Below are 19,113 nucleotides of genomic sequence, written 5' to 3'. Positions count from 1 at the left end.
GCGTGAGGTTGCCCAAGGCTTTCTTTTGTTAAGTGAAGGGCTTGTGTGAGGTTCTGGAAGCCCCCTCTGTTGTGCTGTTGCTGTTGCTGGGGCCATAGTTCCTAAGACCGGTCCTGTGGCCCTCTTGCACCCACCCCGATGGGCACTGTAGCCCTGGCTTCGTGTTGGGTGAGGTTGAAAGAACCTTGTGAGAAGAAAGGAAGAGGAGGCGTCTTAGGCTGGGATGCAGAAGAACTTTATTGAGGGAAGAAAGAAGCTCAAAGGTAGAAGCACTAAGTCAGAGAGAGAGACCGTCTGAGTTGCAGGTAGGGTGACCATCATCCAAGGTCCCCTGTGTGAGCTAGGTCTTGCCAGAGCATCGAGGCCTTCCTGGCCTGCAGTAGTAGTGGCACCCTGGAGGTCCCGTGTGGTATTTACCTCTTCAGCAAGTGCTTGAAGCGGAGAGTCGTGAACGTAGCAGAAGGGGCGATGGAAAGAAGGAAGTGGGAGAAGAGGAGGAGGTACATGGGCCATGGTTGCAGACAGTCTGGGCTGTCCCCTTCCCTGCTTCCTTGCTGGGTGCCTTGAGAGGAGGAGCTGTGGATGGTGAAGCCATGTGCCAGAACAGCCCTGAGCTGCCTCCTCAATCCATGCCGTGGCTTCCATGGTGTGGGTGGTTGTTGTCAGGGGTGGTGGTGAGGGCCCTTAGCAGGGGTAGCAGCCTCTTCTGCCACCGTAGCAGCCCAGGCCTCCCAAGCCATAGCCGTAGCCGAGGCCGAAGCCGAAGCCGCCGGAGGAGATGGGCAGTCCCTGGGCGCTGAGTTCATTGCCCACGGCAGCGGATGCAGAGGATCCGACGGCGGTGCTCTGGGGGAAGGAGGTGAGGATGGGTCCTGGCAGGGTGACCACCACAGTGGGAGGCTGGATGACGACGCGGGAGGTCTCACACTGCCTGACACAGGGCTCGTTGCAGCTGTTAGCCAGCGGGGTGGGTCCGCAGGGGCCGCAGAGGTCGTTGCAGGCCATGTGTGTGGTGTGGAGGGTGCCTGGAAGAGAGGGTGTGGAGAAAGGTGAGGGTGGTGGGGGTGCGAGGGTCAGTGTTGGAGGAGGGCGAGGGAGTGTGTAGGGCTGTTGTGGTGCTGTGGGGAGCGTGGCAGTGGGGAGGCGTGAGGGCTGTTGAGGCTGTGGGCAGAGCATGGTGGAGGAGAGGGGCCAGGTGGGTGAGGAGAAGGAGGGTCATGGGGTTGAGACTCACCTTGTTGTGGGTGGAGGAGAAGGCGTGAGGAGAAGTGTGTGAGGGAGAGAGGCGCTGGGCCGGCTTTTATGCTGGTCGTGGAGGGGCGGGACAGGCTTTGCGCATGATGGCCTTTTCCACAAGCAACTCTTGCATGACACAGCCTCACGAGTAATGACGTGGTTGTGTTCTTTGTTTTCTGAAATTCTCCAATTTCGTGTTCTGTATTGATGATGTGTCCACTTGGCTCTGGCGGCAACTTGTAAGTGCCAGTAGTAGAGGCCCTAAACATTGTGTTGATGGCACGTGTCAGGGTTGTCAGAAGCGTGACCAAAGCATAAGAGAGGTGGGGTGTCATCAGGGAGTTCATGCCGTGGCAGTTGTGTGGTGTGGTTTGTGGGTGCGTTGTGAAGAGGGGTCGTCATTTCCTCGCAGCCCTGGCAGGCTGGTCTGGGCTTTGGAGGTCTGGGCATTAGGCGCTGCCCCTTGCATTGAGCTCGTTCCTTCCCTGCCTTGCTGCCAGCTCACTAAGCCTGTCTTTGGGCATGGCCTTTCCCGTTGGGTGTGCTCTGTGGCTGTCTTGGTGCCCCTTTTGTTTTTAAGGTTGTAGGTGGGAGACAAGAGGCTGCGTGTTTGGGTTTGTGCCTTGCTGGGGCCATCCCTGGTGGAGGCAGTTCAAGCAGGCAGAGGAGGGCTGTTTGTGAGAGCAGGACATTATCGTGGCAGCCCTGTGCTGTTGGGAGGCTGGTCGTGCTCCCCAAAGGCTCCTCTTGGCTCTTGCGTAGGGATCCCCTTAGTTGTGTCTGGCAAATTTGCAACCTGGGCTCTGGCGCGACACATCTGAAGATGAGCAACGAAGCTGGTGAAGGATGTAGAGAACAAGACTTGTTAGGAGCAGTTTAGGGAACAGGGCATGTTTAGTTTGCAGAAAGAAAAAGGCTGAGGGCACGCCTTATCGCTCACTACACCCACCTGAAAAGAGGTGGTAATGAGGTAGGTGTCAGTCCCTTATCCTGAGTAACACGTGATAGGAGAAGAATTAACATCTTTAAATGCTGCGTAGGGATGCTCAGATTGGATGCTAGGAAAAATGTCATCCCAGAAGGGTTATGAAGCACTGGAAGAGGCTTCTCCAGGAAGTGGTTGAATCACCATCCCTGGAGGTTATGACAGGATGTGTAGACGTGGGACTTAGGGCTATGCTTTTTTAGTGAAGGTCGTAGTCATAGGTGAACGGTGTCAAGACTGTTCAGGGTCTTTTCCAACCCAAGTGCCTCCATGATTGCATATGAGGCAGCGTGCAAAAGCAGGCGAGTTCCTGGAGAGGCCGAGAGTGTGTCAAGAGACAGAGGGGGAGTGGGATCGGCATGCAGGGGAGGCTGGTGGGCCAGGGCCTTTGGGTTGTTTACTTGGGGCGAGTGCCGATGGATGAGGCCATTTCTCTGCACAGTGTGTGACGGGAAGAAAGTGAAGGTGGAGCTTGTTGAGGAGAGCTGGAGGCAAGCACGCAGCACGTGAGTGCAGAGCTGAGGCCATGATTTCGTGCATGACTGCATTTTTGAGCAAGCATCTCTTTCATGCCACAGCCTGTCAAGTGCTGAGGTGGGTGTGTTTTCCTTCCCACAACGCTCCCTTTACATGTTGTCGTCTTGTGAATGTGTCCACTTGGCCCTGGTGGTAGTTTTTAAGTGCAAGTAGGTATTTTGGAGGACGTGCATGGATGCTGTGTGTCAGGGAATTCAGCAGTCACAGCCAAGGCGTAGGAGAGGTGGCGTATCTTCAGTGACATCATCTCGTGGCACGTTTGTGGCTGGCTAAGCCTGTCTTTAGGCCTGCCACATCCTGTTGATGTGCCCTGTGGGCACTTTGATGCCCCCATTGCTTGTAAGTTTGTAGCTGAGAGAAAGGTCTGTCTTTCTGACCTGGGAGCTGGGAAATGTTATGGAGCTAATCATCTTGATCGCCTTCGTATGGCACATAGAGGCCAACCAGGTGATGAAGCCCAGCCAGCATGGCTTTATGAAGGGCAGGTCCTGCTTGCCTAACCTGATCTCCTTCTATGTCAAGGGGACGCGCTTAGTGGGTGGATGAGTGAAGGGCTCTGGATGTTGTTAACTGGACTTTAGTAAAGCCATTGACACTGTTTCCCAGAGTGTTCTCCTGCAGAAATTGCCTGCTCATGGCTCTGACGGGCGTACACTTCGCTGGCTAAAAAACGGGCTGGATGGCCAGGCCCATAGAGGTGAATGGAGCTAAATCCAGATTGTTGCCACCACAGGTGGTGTTCCCCAGGGCTGAGTACTGGGGCCGGTTCTCTTTAGTATCTTTACGAACGACCTGGATGAGGGGGTCGAGTGCACCCTCAGTATGTTTGCAGGCAACACCAAGTTGGGCGAGTGTGTGGAACTGCTTGAGGATAAGACGCTTTAGAGAGGGATCTGGCAGATCTGCAGGCAACACCAAGTTGGGTGGGACAGGCTGGATCGATGGGAGGAGGCCAATGGTGTGGGGTTCAAAAAAGCTGAGTGCCGGGTCCTGCACTTGGGTCACAAGAACCCCATGCAACGCTACAGGCTTGGGGAAGAGCGGCTGGAAAGCTGCCCGTTGGAAAAGGAGCTGGGGGTGTTGTTTGACAGCCAGTGAGTATGAGCCAGCAGTGTGCCCTGGAGCCCAAGGCGGCCAGTAGCATCGTGGCCTGTATCAGAAGTCATGAATCCAGGAGGACTATGGAAGTGATCGTCCCCCTGCAGTGGGCACTGGTGAGGCCCCACGTGGAATACATTGTTCATGCCTTGGCCCCTGACTACAAGCAAGACATTGAGGTGCTGGAGTGTGTCCAGAGAAGGGCAAGGAAGCTGGTGAGGGCCCTGGAGCACAAGTCTTACGAGGAGTGGGTGAGGGAAGAGGGTTTGCTTACCCTGGAGCAAAAGAAAGCTGACGGCAGACCTTATTGCTCTCTACAACTACCTGAAGGGAGTTTGTAGCCAGGTGGGTATTGGACTCTTTTACAGGTAACGAGTTTCAGGACGAGAGAAAATGGCCTCAAGTTGCATGAGGGGAAATTTGGGTTGGCTCTTTTTTGAAAAATGTCTTCAGTGAAATGGTTGTCGAGCACTGGAATAGGCTTCCCAGGGAAGCGGTTGAGTCACCAGCCCTGGAGGTATCTAGAAGACAGTAGACTTGGCCCCAAGGGATTTGCTTTAGTGGGGCACTTGGTAGTGTTAGGTTAAGGGATGGAATCAGTGATCTTAAGTGTCTTTCCCAACCTCAGTGATTCTGTGAGTTTTTGAAGGCCATGGACGTGGTGGAGCAAGTGGAGTGCAGGGCCACCAAGACGCTGAAGGGACTGGAGCATCCTTCCCTTGAGGAGAAGCTGAGAGAGCTGGGAGTTTCTTCAGCCAGGAGAAAAGGCCGCGTAGGGGAGATGTCATCAATGTCTCTAAATCCCGGATGGGAGGTGTCTTGGTTTCACGCCAGCCAGCAATCTGAACCATGCAGCCACTCGCTCACTCCCCACTACAACAGGCTGGGAAAGAGAATCCAAAGAGGAAAAGTGAAAAAATTTGTGCGTTGAGATGTCAGTTTAATAAGTAAAGCAGAAGACGCACAAGCAAGCAAAGCAAAAGAAGGAGTTCCTTCACTACTTCCCAAGGCAGGCAGGCGTTCAGCCGTCTCCAGGAAAGAAGGGCTCCATGAGACATAACGGTTACTTGGAAGACAAATGCCATAACTCTGAACATTCCCCGCTTCTTTCTTCCCTCACTGTGCTCTCATGTGGCATGGACTATGCCTTTGGTCAGCTGGGGTCAGCTGTACCGGCCGCCTCACCTCCCAGCTTTCTCTGTACGCCCAGCCTACTTGGTGGCAGGGTGGTGTGAAGAGCAGAAAAGGCCTTGAGTGCTTAGCAACAACCAAAAACCATTAGTGGGCTCTCAACGCCATTCTCATCGCAAACACAAAACCTAGCACTCTACCAGCTGCTGAGCAAGTCAACTCTATCCCAGCTGCAGCCATGTCAGGAGGGAATGAGGAGAGGGGAGTCAGACAGGGCAAGGGTGAATGGAGAAAGCTGAAAAGACGTGCCATTTCCTTGGAAGAGAAGGCAAGGCTTTTTCTGTGGGAGGGTGGTCCAAGAGTGGAAGCGGTTGCGCAGAGAGGTGTTGGAGTCTCCATCATGTAGAAACTGAAAAGCTGACTGGATCTGGTGCTGAACAGCGTGCTCAATCTGACCACGTTTGAGAAGGTCGGGTGTAATGAGGTTATCTCCAGAGGTTCCTTGTGCAGTCAAGGATTCTGTTTTCTGTGACTCTGCCTGCTGTGTTGGCCAGAGGGTCATGCTGGGGAAGAGAGCTGGTGAAGTGCGTGCTGCCATGAGGAGCTTTCATTGGAGGCATGAGTAGAAGTGCGTGAGGTTGCCCAAGGCTTTCTTTTGTTAAGTGAAGGGCTTGTGTGAGGTTCTGGAAGCCCCCTCTGTTGTGCTGTTGCTGTTGCTGGGGCCATAGTTCCTAAGACCGGTCCTGTGGCCCTCTTGCACCCACCCCGATGGGCACTGTAGCCCTGGCTTCGTGTTGGGTGAGGCTGAAAGAACCTTGTGAGAAGAAAGGAAGAGGAGGCGTCTTAGGCTGGGATGCAGAAGAACTTTATTGAGGGAAGAAAGAAGCTCAAAGGTAGAAGCACTAAGTCAGAGAGAGAGACCGTCTGAGTTGCAGGTAGGGTGACCATCATCCAAGGTCCCCTGTGTGAGCTAGGTCTTGCCAGAGCATCGAGGCCTTCCTGGCCTGCAGTAGTAGTGGCACCCTGGAGGTCCCGTGTGGTATTTACCTCTTCAGCAAGTGCTTGAAGCGGAGAGTCGTGAACGTAGCAGAAGGGGCGATGGAAAGAAGGAAGTGGGAGAAGAGGAGGAGGTACATGGGCCATGGTTGCAGACAGTCTGGGCTGTCCCCTTCCCTGCTTCCTTGCTGGGTGCCTTGAGAGGAGGAGCTGTGGATGGTGAAGCCATGTGCCAGAACAGCCCTGAGCTGCCTCCTCAATCCATGCCGTGGCTTCCATGGTGTGGGTGGTTGTTGTCAGGGGTGGTGGTGAGGACCCTTAGCAGGGGTAGCAGCCTCTTCTGCCACCGTAGCAGCCCAGGCCTCCCAAGCCATAGCCGTAGCCGAGGCCGAAGCCGAAGCCGCCGGAGGAGATGGGCACTCCCTGGGCGCTGAGTTCATTGCCCACGGCAGCGGATGCAGAGGATCCGACGGCGGTGCTCTGGGGGAAGGAGGTGAGGATGGGTCCTGGCAGGGTGACCACCACAGTGGGAGGCTGGATGACGACGCGGGAGGTCTCACACTGCCTGACACAGGGCTCGTTGCAGCTGTTAGCCAGCGGGGTGGGTCCGCATGGGCCGCAGAGGTCGTTGCAGGCCATGTGTGTGGTGTGGAGGGTGCCTGGAAGAGAGGGTGTGGAGAAAGGTGAGGGTGGTGGTGGTGTGAGGGTCAGTGTTGGAGGAGGGCGAGGGAGTGTGTAGGGCTGTTGTGGTGCTGTGGGGAGCGTGGCAGTGGGGAGGCGTGAGGGCTGTTGAGGCTGTGGGCAGAGCATGGTGGAGGAGAGGGGCCAGGTGGGTGAGGAGAAGGAGGGTCATGGGGTTGAGACTCACCTTGTTGTGGGTGGAGGAGAAGGCGTGAGGAGAAGTGTGTGAGGGAGAGAGGCGCTGGGCCGGCTTTTATGCTGGTCGTGCAGGGGCGGGACAGGCTTTGCGCATGATGGCCTTTTCCACAAGCAACTCTTGCATGACACAGCCTCACGAGTAATGACGTGGTTGTGTTCTTTGTTTTCTGAAATTCTCCAATTTCGTGTTCTGTATTGATGATGTGTCCACTTGGCTCTGGCGGCAACTTGTAAGTGCCAGTAGTAGAGGCCCTAAACATTGTGTTGATGGCACGTGTCAGGGTTGTCAGAATCGTGACCAAAGCATAAGAGAGGTGGGGTGTCATCAGGGAGTTCATGCCGTGGCAGTTGTGTGGTGTGGTTTGTGGGTGCGTTGTGAAGAGGGGTCGTCATTTCCTCGCAGCCCTGGCAGGCTGGTCTGGGCTTTGGAGGTCTGGGCATTAGGCGCTGCCCCTTGCATTGAGCTCGTTCCTTCCCTGCCTTGCTGCCAGCTCACTAAGCCTGTCTTTGGGCATGGCCTTTCCCGTTGGGTGTGCTCTGTGGCTGTCTTGGTGCCCCTTTTGTTTTTAAGGTTGTAGGTGGGAGACAAGAGGCTGCGTGTTTGGGTTTGTGCCTTGCTGGGGCCATCCCTGGTGGAGGCAGTTGAAGCAGGCAGAGGAGGGCTGTTTGTGAGAGCAGGACATTATCGTGGCAGCCCTGTGCTGTTGGGAGGCTGGTCGTGCTCCCCAAAGGCTCCTCTTGGCTCTTGCGTAGGGATCCCCTTAGTTGTGTCTGGCAAATTTGCAACCTGGGCTCTGGCGCGACACATCTGAAGATGAGCAACGAAGCTGGTGAAGGATGTAGAGAACAAGACTTGTTAGGAGCAGTTTAGGGAACAGGGCATGTTTAGTTTGCAGAAAGAAAAAGGCTGAGGGCACGCCTTATCGCTCACTACACCCACCTGAAAAGAGGTGGTAATGAGGTAGGTGTCAGTCCCTTATCCTGAGTAACATGTGATAGGAGAAGAATTAACATCTTTAAATGCTGCGTAGGGATGCTCAGATTGGATGCTAGGAAAAATGTCATCCCAGAAGGGTTATGAAGCACTGGAAGAGGCTTCTCCAGGAAGTGGTTGAATCACCATCCCTGGAGGTTATGACAGGATGTGTAGACGTGGGACTTAGGGCTATGTTTTTTTGGTGAAGGTCGTAGTCATAGGTGAACGGTGTCAAGATTGTTCAGGGTCTTTTCCAACCCAAGTGCCTCCATGATTGCATATGAGGCAGCGTGCAAAAGCAGGCGAGTTCCTGGAGAGTCCGAGAGTGTGTCAAGAGACAGAGGGGGAGTGGGATCGGCATGCAGGGGAGGCTGGTGGGCCAGGGCCTTTGGGTTGTTTACTTGGGGCGAGTGCCGACGGATGAGGCCATTTCTCTGCACAGTGTGTGACGGGAAGAAAGGGAAGGTGGAGCTTGTTGAGGAGAGCTGGAGGCAAGCACGCAGCACGTGAGTGCAGAGCTGAGGCCATGATTTCGTGCATGACTGCATTTTTGAGCAAGCATCTCTTTCATGCCACAGCCTGTCAAGTGCTGAGGTGGGTGTGTTTTCCTTCCCACAACGCTCCCTTTACATGTTGTCGTCTTGTGAATGTGTCCACTTGGCCCTGGTGGTAGTTTTTAAGTGCAAGTAGGTATTTTGGAGGACGTGCATGGATGCTGTGTGTCAGGGAATTCAGCAGTCACAGCCAAGGCGTAGGAGAGGTGGCGTATCTTCAGTGACATCATCTCGTGGCACGTTTGTGGCTGGCTAAGCCTGTCTTTAGGCCTGCCACATCCTGTTGATGTGCCCTGTGGGCACTTTGATGCCCCCATTGCTTGTAAGTTTGTAGCTGAGAGAAAGGTCTGTCTTTCTGACCTGGGAGCTGGGAAATGTTATGGAGCTAATCATCTTGATCGCCTTCGTATGGCACATAGAGGCCAACCAGGTGATGAAGCCCAGCCAGCATGGCTTTATGAAGGGCAGGTCCTGCTTGCCTAACCTGATCTCCTTCTATGTCAAGGGGACGCGCTTAGTGGGTGGATGAGTGAAGGGCTCTGGATGTTGTTAACTGGACTTTAGTAAAGCCATTGACACTGTTTCCCAGAGTGTTCTCCTGCAGAAACTGCCTGCTCATGGCTCTGACGGGCGTACACTTCGCTGGCTAAAAAACGGGCTGGATGGCCAGGCCCATAGAGGTGAATGGAGCTAAATCCAGATTGTTGCCACCACAGGTGGTGTTCCCCAGGGCTGAGTACTGGGGCCGGTTCTCTTTAGTATCTTTACGAACGACCTGGACGAGGGGGTCGAGTGCACCCTCAGTATGTTTGCAGGCAACACCAAGTTGGGCGAGTGTGTGGAACTGCTTGAGGATAAGACGCTTTAGAGAGGGATCTGGCAGATCTGCAGGCAACACCAAGTTGGGTGGGACAGGCTGGATCGATGGGAGGAGGCCAATGGTGTGGGGTTCAAAAAAGCTGAGTGCCGGGTCCTGCACTTGGGTCACAAGAACCCCATGCAACGCTACAGGCTTGGGGAAGAGCGGCTGGAAAGCTGCCCGTTGGAAAAGGAGCTGGGGGTGTTGTTTGACAGCCAGTGAGTATGAGCCAGCAGTGTGCCCTGGAGCCCAAGGCGGCCAGTAGCATCGTGGCCTGTATCAGAAGTCATGAATCCAGGAGGACTATGGAAGTGATCGTCCCCCTGCAGTGGGCACTGGTGAGGCCCCACGTGGAATACATTGTTCATGCCTTGGCCCCTGACTACAAGCAAGACATTGAGGTGCTGGAGTGTGTCCAGAGAAGGGCAAGGAAGCTGGTGAGGGCCCTGGAGCACAAGTCTTACGAGGAGTGGGTGAGGGAAGAGGGTTTGCTTACCCTGGAGCAAAAGAAAGCTGACGGCAGACCTTATTGCTCTCTACAACTACCTGAAGGGAGTTTGTAGCCAGGTGGGTATTGGACTCTTTTACAGGTAACGAGTTTCAGGACGAGAGAAAATGGCCTCAAGTTGCATGAGGGGAAATTTGGGTTGGCTCTTTTTTGAAAAATGTCTTCAGTGAAATGGTTGTCGAGCACTGGAATAGGCTTCCCAGGGAAGCGGTTGAGTCACCAGCCCTGGAGGTATCTAGAAGACAGTAGACTTGGCCCCAAGGGATTTGCTTTAGTGGGGCACTTGGTAGTGTTAGGTTAAGGGATGGAATCAGTGATCTTAAGTGTCTTTCCCAACCTCAGTGATTCTGTGAGTTTTTGAAGGCCATGGACGTGGTGGAGCAAGTGGAGTGCAGGGCCACCAAGACGCTGAAGGGACTGGAGCATCCTTCCCTTGAGGAGAAGCTGAGAGAGCTGGGAGTTTCTTCAGCCAGGAGAAAAGGCCGCGTAGGGGAGATGTCATCAATGTCTCTAAATCCCGGATGGGAGGTGTCTTGGTTTCACGCCAGCCAGCAATCTGAACCATGCAGCCACTCGCTCACTCCCCACTACAACAGGCTGGGAAAGAGAATCCAAAGAGGAAAAGTGAAAAAATTTGTGCGTTGAGATGTCAGTTTAATAAGTAAAGCAGAAGACGCACAAGCAAGCAAAGCAAAAGAAGGAGTTCCTTCACTACTTCCCAAGGCAGGCAGGCGTTCAGCCGTCTCCAGGAAAGAAGGGCTCCATGAGACATAACGGTTACTTGGAAGACAAATGCCATAACTCTGAACATTCCCTGCTTCTTTCTTCCCTCACTGTGCTCTCATGTGGCATGGACTACGCCTTTGGTCAGCTGGGGTCAGCTGTACCGGCCGCCTCACCTCCCAGCTTTCTCTGTACGCCCAGCCTACTTGGTGGCAGGGTGGTGTGAAGAGCAGAAAAGGCCTTGAGTGCTTAGCAACAACCAAAAACCATTAGTGGGCTCTCAACGCCATTCTCATCGCAAACACAAAACCTAGCACTCTACCAGCTGCTGAGCAAGTCAACTCTATCCCAGCTGCAGCCATGTCAGGAGGGAATGAGGAGAGGGGAGTCAGACAGGGCAAGGGTGAATGGAGAAAGCTGAAAAGACGTGCCATTTCCTTGGAAGAGAAGGCAAGGCTTTTTCTGTGGGAGGGTGGTCCAAGAGTGGAAGCGGTTGCGCAGAGAGGTGTTGGAGTCTCCATCATGTAGAAACTGAAAAGCTGACTGGATCTGGTGCTGAACAGCGTGCTCAATCTGACCACGTTTGAGAAGGTCGGGTGTAATGAGGTTATCTCCAGAGGTTCCTTGTGCAGTCAAGGATTCTGTTTTCTGTGACTCTGCCTGCTGTGTTGGCCAGAGGGTCATGCTGGGGAAGAGAGCTGGTGAAGTGCGTGCTGCCATGAGGAGCTTTCATTGGAGGCATGAGTAGAAGTGCGTGAGGTTGTCCAAGGCTTTCTTTTGTTAAGTGAAGGGCTTGTGTGAGGTTCTGGAAGCCCCCTCTGTTGTGCTGTTGCTGTTGCTGGGGCCATAGTTCCTAAGACCGGTCCTGTGGCCCTCTTGCACCCACCCCGATGGGCACTGTAGCCCTGGCTTCGTGTTGGGTGAGGTTGAAAGAACCTTGTGAGAAGAAAGGAAGAGGAGGCGTCTTAGGCTGGGATGCAGAAGAACTTTATTGAGGGAAGAAAGAAGCTCAAAGGTAGAAGCACTAAGTCAGAGAGAGAGACCGTCTGAGTTGCAGGTAGGGTGACCATCATCCAAGGTCCCCTGTGTGAGCTAGGTCTTGCCAGAGCATCGAGGCCTTCCTGGCCTGCAGTAGTAGTGGCACCCTGGAGGTCCCGTGTGGTATTTACCTCTTCAGCAAGTGCTTGAAGCGGAGAGTCGTGAACGTAGCAGAAGGGGCGATGGAAAGAAGGAAGTGGGAGAAGAGGAGGAGGTACATGGGCCATGGTTGCAGACAGTCTGGGCTGTCCCCTTCCCTGCTTCCTTGCTGGGTGCCTTGAGAGGAGGAGCTGTGGATGGTGAAGCCATGTGCCAGAACAGCCCTGAGCTGCCTCCTCAATCCATGCCGTGGCTTCCATGGTGTGGGTGGTTGTTGTCAGGGGTGGTGGTGAGGACCCTTAGCAGGGGTAGCAGCCTCTTCTGCCACCGTAGCAGCCCAGGCCTCCCAAGCCATAGCCGTAGCCGAGGCCGAAGCCGAAGCCGCCGGAGGAGATGGGCACTCCCTGGGCGCTGAGTTCATTGCCCACGGCAGCGGATGCAGAGGATCCGACGGCGGTGCTCTGGGGGAAGGAGGTGAGGATGGGTCCTGGCAGGGTGACCACCACAGTGGGAGGCTGGATGACGACGCGGGAGGTCTCACACTGCCTGACACAGGGCTCGTTGCAGCTGTTAGCCAGCGGGGTGGGTCCGCATGGGCCGCAGAGGTCGTTGCAGGCCATGTGTGTGGTGTGGAGGGTGCCTGGAAGAGAGGGTGTGGAGAAAGGTGAGGGTGGTGGGGGTGCGAGGGTCAGTGTTGGAGGAGGGCGAGGGAGTGTGTAGGGCTGTTGTGGTGCTGTGGGGAGCGTGGCAGTGGGGAGGCGTGAGGGCTGTTGAGGCTGTGGGCAGAGCATGGTGGAGGAGAGGGGCCAGGTGGGTGAGGAGAAGGAGGGTCATGGGGTTGAGACTCACCTTGTTGTGGGTGGAGGAGAAGGCGTGAGGAGAAGTGTGTGAGGGAGAGAGGCGCTGGGCCGGCTTTTATGCTGGTCGTGCAGGGGCGGGACAGGCTTTGCGCATGATGGCCTTTTCCACAAGCAACTCTTGCATGACACAGCCTCACGAGTAATGACGTGGTTGTGTTCTTTGTTTTCTGAAATTCTCCAATTTCGTGTTCTGTATTGATGATGTGTCCACTTGGCTCTGGCGGCAACTTGTAAGTGCCAGTAGTAGAGGCCCTAAACATTGTGTTGATGGCACGTGTCAGGGTTGTCAGAAGCGTGACCAAAGCATAAGAGAGGTGGGGTGTCATCAGGGAGTTCATGCCGTGGCAGTTGTGTGGTGTGGTTTGTGGGTGCGTTGTGAAGAGGGGTCGTCATTTCCTCGCAGCCCTGGCAGGCTGGTCTGGGCTTTGGAGGTCTGGGCATTAGGCGCTGCCCCTTGCATTGAGCTCGTTCCTTCCCTGCCTTGCTGCCAGCTCACTAAGCCTGTCTTTGGGCATGGCCTTTCCCGTTGGGTGTGCTCTGTGGCTGTCTTGGTGCCCCTTTTGTTTTTAAGGTTGTAGGTGGGAGACAAGAGGCTGCGTGTTTGGGTTTGTGCCTTGCTGGGGCCATCCCTGGTGGAGGCAGTTGAAGCAGGCAGAGGAGGGCTGTTTGTGAGAGCAGGACATTATCGTGGCAGCCCTGTGCTGTTGGGAGGCTGGTCGTGCTCCCCAAAGGCTCCTCTTGGCTCTTGCGTAGGGATCCCCTTAGTTGTGTCTGGCAAATTTGCAACCTGGGCTCTGGCGCGACACATCTGAAGATGAGCAACGAAGCTGGTGAAGGATGTAGAGAACAAGACTTGTTAGGAGCAGTTTAGGGAACAGGGCATGTTTAGTTTGCAGAAAGAAAAAGGCTGAGGGCACGCCTTATCGCTCACTACACCCACCTGAAAAGAGGTGGTAATGAGGTAGGTGTCAGTCCCTTATCCTGAGTAACATGTGATAGGAGAAGAATTAACATCTTTAAATGCTGCGTAGGGATGCTCAGATTGGATGCTAGGAAAAATGTCATCCCAGAAGGGTTATGAAGCACTGGAAGAGGCTTCTCCAGGAAGTGGTTGAATCACCATCCCTGGAGGTTATGACAGGATGTGTAGACGTGGGACTTAGGGCTATGTTTTTTTGGTGAAGGTCGTAGTCATAGGTGAACGGTGTCAAGATTGTTCAGGGTCTTTTCCAACCCAAGTGCCTCCATGATTGCATATGAGGCAGCGTGCAAAAGCAGGCGAGTTCCTGGAGAGTCCGAGAGTGTGTCAAGAGACAGAGGGGGAGTGGGATCGGCATGCAGGGGAGGCTGGTGGGCCAGGGCCTTTGGGTTGTTTACTTGGGGCGAGTGCCGACGGATGAGGCCATTTCTCTGCACAGTGTGTGACGGGAAGAAAGGGAAGGTGGAGCTTGTTGAGGAGAGCTGGAGGCAAGCACGCAGCACGTGAGTGCAGAGCTGAGGCCATGATTTCGTGCATGACTGCATTTTTGAGCAAGCATCTCTTTCATGCCACAGCCTGTCAAGTGCTGAGGTGGGTGTGTTTTCCTTCCCACAATGCTCCCTTTACATGTTGTCGTCTTGTGAATGTGTCCACTTGGCCCTGGTGGTAGTTTTTAAGTGCAAGTAGGTATTTTGGAGGACGTGCATGGATGCTGTGTGTCAGGGAATTCAGCAGTCACAGCCAAGGCGTAGGAGAGGTGGCGTATCTTCAGTGACATCATCTCGTGGCACGTTTGTGGCTGGCTAAGCCTGTCTTTAGGCCTGCCACATCCTGTTGATGTGCCCTGTGGGCACTTTGATGCCCCCATTGCTTGTAAGTTTGTAGCTGAGAGAAAGGTCTGTCTTTCTGACCTGGGAGCTGGGAAATGTTATGGAGCTAATCATCTTGATCGCCTTCGTATGGCACATAGAGGCCAACCAGGTGATGAAGCCCAGCCAGCATGGCTTTATGAAGGGCAGGTCCTGCTTGCCTAACCTGATCTCCTTCTATGTCAAGGGGACGCGCTTAGTGGGTGGATGAGTGAAGGGCTCTGGATGTTGTTAACTGGACTTTAGTAAAGCCATTGACACTGTTTCCCAGAGTGTTCTCCTGCAGAAACTGCCTGCTCATGGCTCTGACGGGCGTACACTTCGCTGGCTAAAAAACGGGCTGGATGGCCAGGCCCATAGAGGTGAATGGAGCTAAATCCAGATTGTTGCCACCACAGGTGGTGTTCCCCAGGGCTGAGTACTGGGGCCGGTTCTCTTTAGTATCTTTACGAACGACCTGGACGAGGGGGTGGAGTGCACCCTCAGTATGTTTGCAGGCAACACCAAGTTGGGCGAGTGTGTGGAACTGCTTGAGGATAAGACGCTTTAGAGAGGGATCTGGCAGATCTGCAGGCAACACCAAGTTGGGTGGGACAGGCTGGATCGATGGGAGGAGGCCAATGGTGTGGGGTTCAAAAAAGCTGAGTGCCGGGTCCTGCACTTGGGTCACAAGAACCCCATGCAACGCTACAGGCTTGGGGAAGAGCGGCTGGAAAGCTGCCCGTTGGAAAAGGAGCTGGGGGTGTTGTTTGACAGCCAGCTGAGTATGAGCCAGCAGTGTGCCCTGGAGCCCAAGGCGGCCAGTAGCATCGTGGCCTGTATCAGAAGTCATGAATCCAGGAGGACTATGGAAGTGATCGTCCCCCTGCAGTGGGCACTGGTGAGGCCCCACGTGGAATACATTGTTCATGCCTTGGCCCCTGACTACAAGCAAGACATTGAGGTGCTGGAGTGTGTCCAGAGAAGGGCAAGGAAGCTGGTGAGGGCCCTGGAGCACAAGTCTTACGAGGAGTGGGTGAGGGAAGAGGGTTTGCTTACCCTGGAGCAAAAGAAAGCTGACGGCAGACCTTATTGCTCTCTACAACTACCTGAAGGGAGTTTGTAGCCAGGTGGGTATTGGACTCTTTTACAGGTAACGAGTTTCAGGACGAGAGAAAATGGCCTCAAGTTGCATGAGGGGAAATTTGGGTTGGCTCTTTTTTGAAAAATGTCTTCAGTGAAATGGTTGTCGAGCACTGGAATAGGCTTCCCAGGGAAGCGGTTGAGTCACCAGCCCTGGAGGTATCTAGAAGACAGTAGACTTGGCCCCAAGGGATTTGCTTTAGTGGGGCACTTGGTAGTGTTAGGTTAAGGGATGGAATCAGTGATCTTAAGTGTCTTTCCCAACCTCAGTGATTCTGTGAGTTTTTGAAGGCCATGGACGTGGTGGAGCAAGTGGAGTGCAGGGCCACCAAGACGCTGAAGGGACTGGAGCATCCTTCCCTTGAGGAGAAGCTGAGAGAGCTGGGAGTTTCTTCAGCCAGGAGAAAAGGCCGCGTAGGGGAGATGTCATCAATGTCTCTAAATCCCGGATGGGAGGTGTCTTGGTTTCACGCCAGCCAGCAATCTGAACCATGCAGCCACTCGCTCACTCCCCACTACAACAGGCTGGGAAAGAGAATCCAAAGAGGAAAAGTGAAAAAATTTGTGCGTTGAGATGTCAGTTTAATAAGTAAAGCAGAAGACGCACAAGCAAGCAAAGCAAAAGAAGGAGTTCCTTCACTACTTCCCAAGGCAGGCAGGCGTTCAGCCGTCTCCAGGAAAGAAGGGCTCCATGAGACATAACGGTTACTTGGAAGACAAATGCCATAACTCTGAACATTCCCCGCTTCTTTCTTCCCTCACTGTGCTCTCATGTGGCATGGACTACGCCTTTGGTCAGCTGGGGTCAGCTGTACCGGCCGCCTCACCTCCCAGCTTTCTCTGTACGCCCAGCCTACTTGGTGGCAGGGTGGTGTGAAGAGCAGAAAAGGCCTTGAGTGCTTAGCAACAACCAAAAACCATTAGTGGGCTCTCAACGCCATTCTCATCGCAAACACAAAACCTAGCACTCTACCAGCTGCTGAGCAAGTCAACTCTATCCCAGCTGCAGCCATGTCAGGAGGGAATGAGGAGAGGGGAGTCAGACAGGGCAAGGGTGAATGGAGAAAGCTGAAAAGACGTGCCATTTCCTTGGAAGAGAAGGCAAGGCTTTTTCTGTGGGAGGGTGGTCCAAGAGTGGAAGCGGTTGCGCAGAGAGGTGTTGGAGTCTCCATCATGTAGAAACTGAAAAGCTGACTGGATCTGGTGCTGAACAGCGTGCTCAATCTGACCACGTTTGAGAAGGTCGGGTGTAATGAGGTTATCTCCAGAGATTCCTTGTGCAGTCAAGGATTCTGTTTTCTGTGACTCTGCCTGCTGTGTTGGCCAGAGGGTCATGCTGGGGAAGAGAGCTGGTGAAGTGCGTGCTGCCATGAGGAGCTTTCATTGGAGGCATGAGTAGAAGTGCGTGAGGTTGCCCAAGGCTTTCTTTTGTTAAGTGAAGGGCTTGTGTGAGGTTCTGGAAGCCCCCTCTGTTGTGCTGTTGCTGTTGCTGGGGCCATAGTTCCTAAGACCGGTCCTGTGGCCCTCTTGCACCCACCCCGATGGGCACTGTAGCCCTGGCTTCGTGTTGGGTGAGGTTGAAAGAACCTTGTGAGAAGAAAGGAAGAGGAGGCGTCTTAGGCTGGGATGCAGAAGAACTTTATTGAGGGAAGAAAGAAGCTCAAAGGTAGAAGCACTAAGTCAGAGAGAGAGACCGTCTGAGTTGCAGGTAGGGTGACCATCATCCAAGGTCCCCTGTGTGAGCTAGGTCTTGCCAGAGCATCGAGGCCTTCCTGGCCTGCAGTAGTAGTGGCACCCTGGAGGTCCCGTGTGGTATTTACCTCTTCAGCAAGTGCTTGAAGCGGAGAGTCGTGAACGTAGCAGAAGGGGCGATGGAAAGAAGGAAGTGGGAGAAGAGGAGGAGGTACATGGGCCATGGTTGCAGACAGTCTGGGCTGTCCCCTTCCCTGCTTCCTTGCTGGGTGCCTTGAGAGGAGGAGCTGTGGATGGTGAAGCCATGTGCCAGAACAGCCCTGAGCTGCCTCCTCAATCCATGCCGTGGCTTCCATGGTGTGGGTGGTTGTTGTCAGGGGTGGTGGTGAGGACCCTTAGCAGGGGTAGCAGCCTCTTCTGCCACCGTAGCAGCCCAGGCCTCCCAAGCCATAGCCGTAGCCGAGGCCGAAGCCGAAGCCGCCGGAGGAGATGGGCACTCCCTGGGCGCTGAGTTCATTGCCCACGGCAGCGGATGCAGAGGATCCGACGGCGGTGCTCTGGGGGAAGGAGGTGAGGATGGGTCCTGGCAGGGTGACCACCACAGTGGGAGGCTGGATGACGACGCGGGAGGTCTCACACTGCCTGACACAGGGCTCGTTGCAGCTGTTAGCCAGCGGGGTGGGTCCGCAGGGGCCGCAGAGGTCGATTGCAGGCCATGTGTGTGGTGTGGAGGGTGCCTGGAAGAGAGGGTGTGGAGAAAGGTGAGGGTGGTGGTGGTGTCGAGGGTCAGTGTTGGAGGAGGGCGAGGGAGTGTGTAGGGCTGTTGTGGTGCTGTGGGGAGCGTGGCAGTGGGGAGGCGTGAGGGCTGTTGAGGCTGTGGGCAGAGCATGGTGGAGGAGAGGGGCCAGGTGGGTGAGGAGAAGGAGGGTCATGGGGTTGAGACTCACCTTGTTGTGGGTGGAGGAGAAGGCGTGAGGAGAAGTGTGTGAGGGAGAGAGGCGCTGGGCCGGCTTTTATGCTGGTCGTGCAGGGGCGGGACAGGCTTTGCGCATGATGGCCTTTTCCACAAGCAACTCTTGCATGACACAGCCTCACGAGTAATGACGTGGTTGTGTTCTTTGTTTTCTGAAATTCTCCAATTTCGTGTTCTGTATTGATGATGTGTCCACTTGGCTCTGGCGGCAACTTGTAAGTGCCAGTAGTAGAGGCCCTAAACATTGTGTTGATGGCACGTGTCAGGGTTGTCAGAAGCGTGACCAAAGCATAAGAGAGGTGGGGTGTCATCAGGGAGTTCATGCCGTGGCAGTTGTGTGGTGTGGTTTGTGGGTGCGTTGTGAAGAGGGGTCGTCATTTCCTCGCAGCCCTGGCAGGCTGGTCTGGGCTTTGGAGGTCTGGGCATTAGGCGCTGCCCCTTGCATTGAGCTCGTTCCTTCCCTGCCTTGCTGCCAGCTCACTAAGCCTGTCTTTGGGCATGGCCTTTCCCGTTGGGTGTGCTCTGTGGCTGTCTTGGTGCCCCTTTTGTTTTTAAGGTTGTAGGTGGGAGACAAGAGGCTGCGTGTTTGGGTTTGTGCCTTGCTGGGGCCATCCCTGGTGGAGGCAGTTGAAGCAGGCAGAGGAGGGCTGTTTGTGAGAGCAGGACATTATCGTGGCAGCCCTGTGCTGTTGGGAGGCTGGTCGTGCTCCCCAAAGGCTCCTCTTGGCTCTTGCGTAGGGATCCCCTTAGTTGTGTCTGGCAAATTTGCAACCTGGGCTCTGGCGCGACACATCTGAAGATGAGCAACGAAGCTGGTGAAGGATGTAGAGAACAAGACTTGTTAGGAGCAGTTTAGGGAACAGGGCATGTTTAGTTTGCAGAAAGAAAAAGGCTGAGGGCACGCCTTATCGCTCACTACACCCACCTGAAAAGAGGTGGTAATGAGGTAGGTGTCAGTCCCTTATCCTGAGTAACACGTGATAGGAGAAGAATTAACAT

Source organism: Rissa tridactyla, chromosome 2, assembly GCF_028500815.1.
Source record: "Rissa tridactyla isolate bRisTri1 chromosome 2, bRisTri1.patW.cur.20221130, whole genome shotgun sequence".
NCBI classification, from domain to species: Eukaryota; Metazoa; Chordata; class Aves; order Charadriiformes; family Laridae; genus Rissa; species Rissa tridactyla.
Note: the sequence above shows the minus strand (reverse complement) of the source record.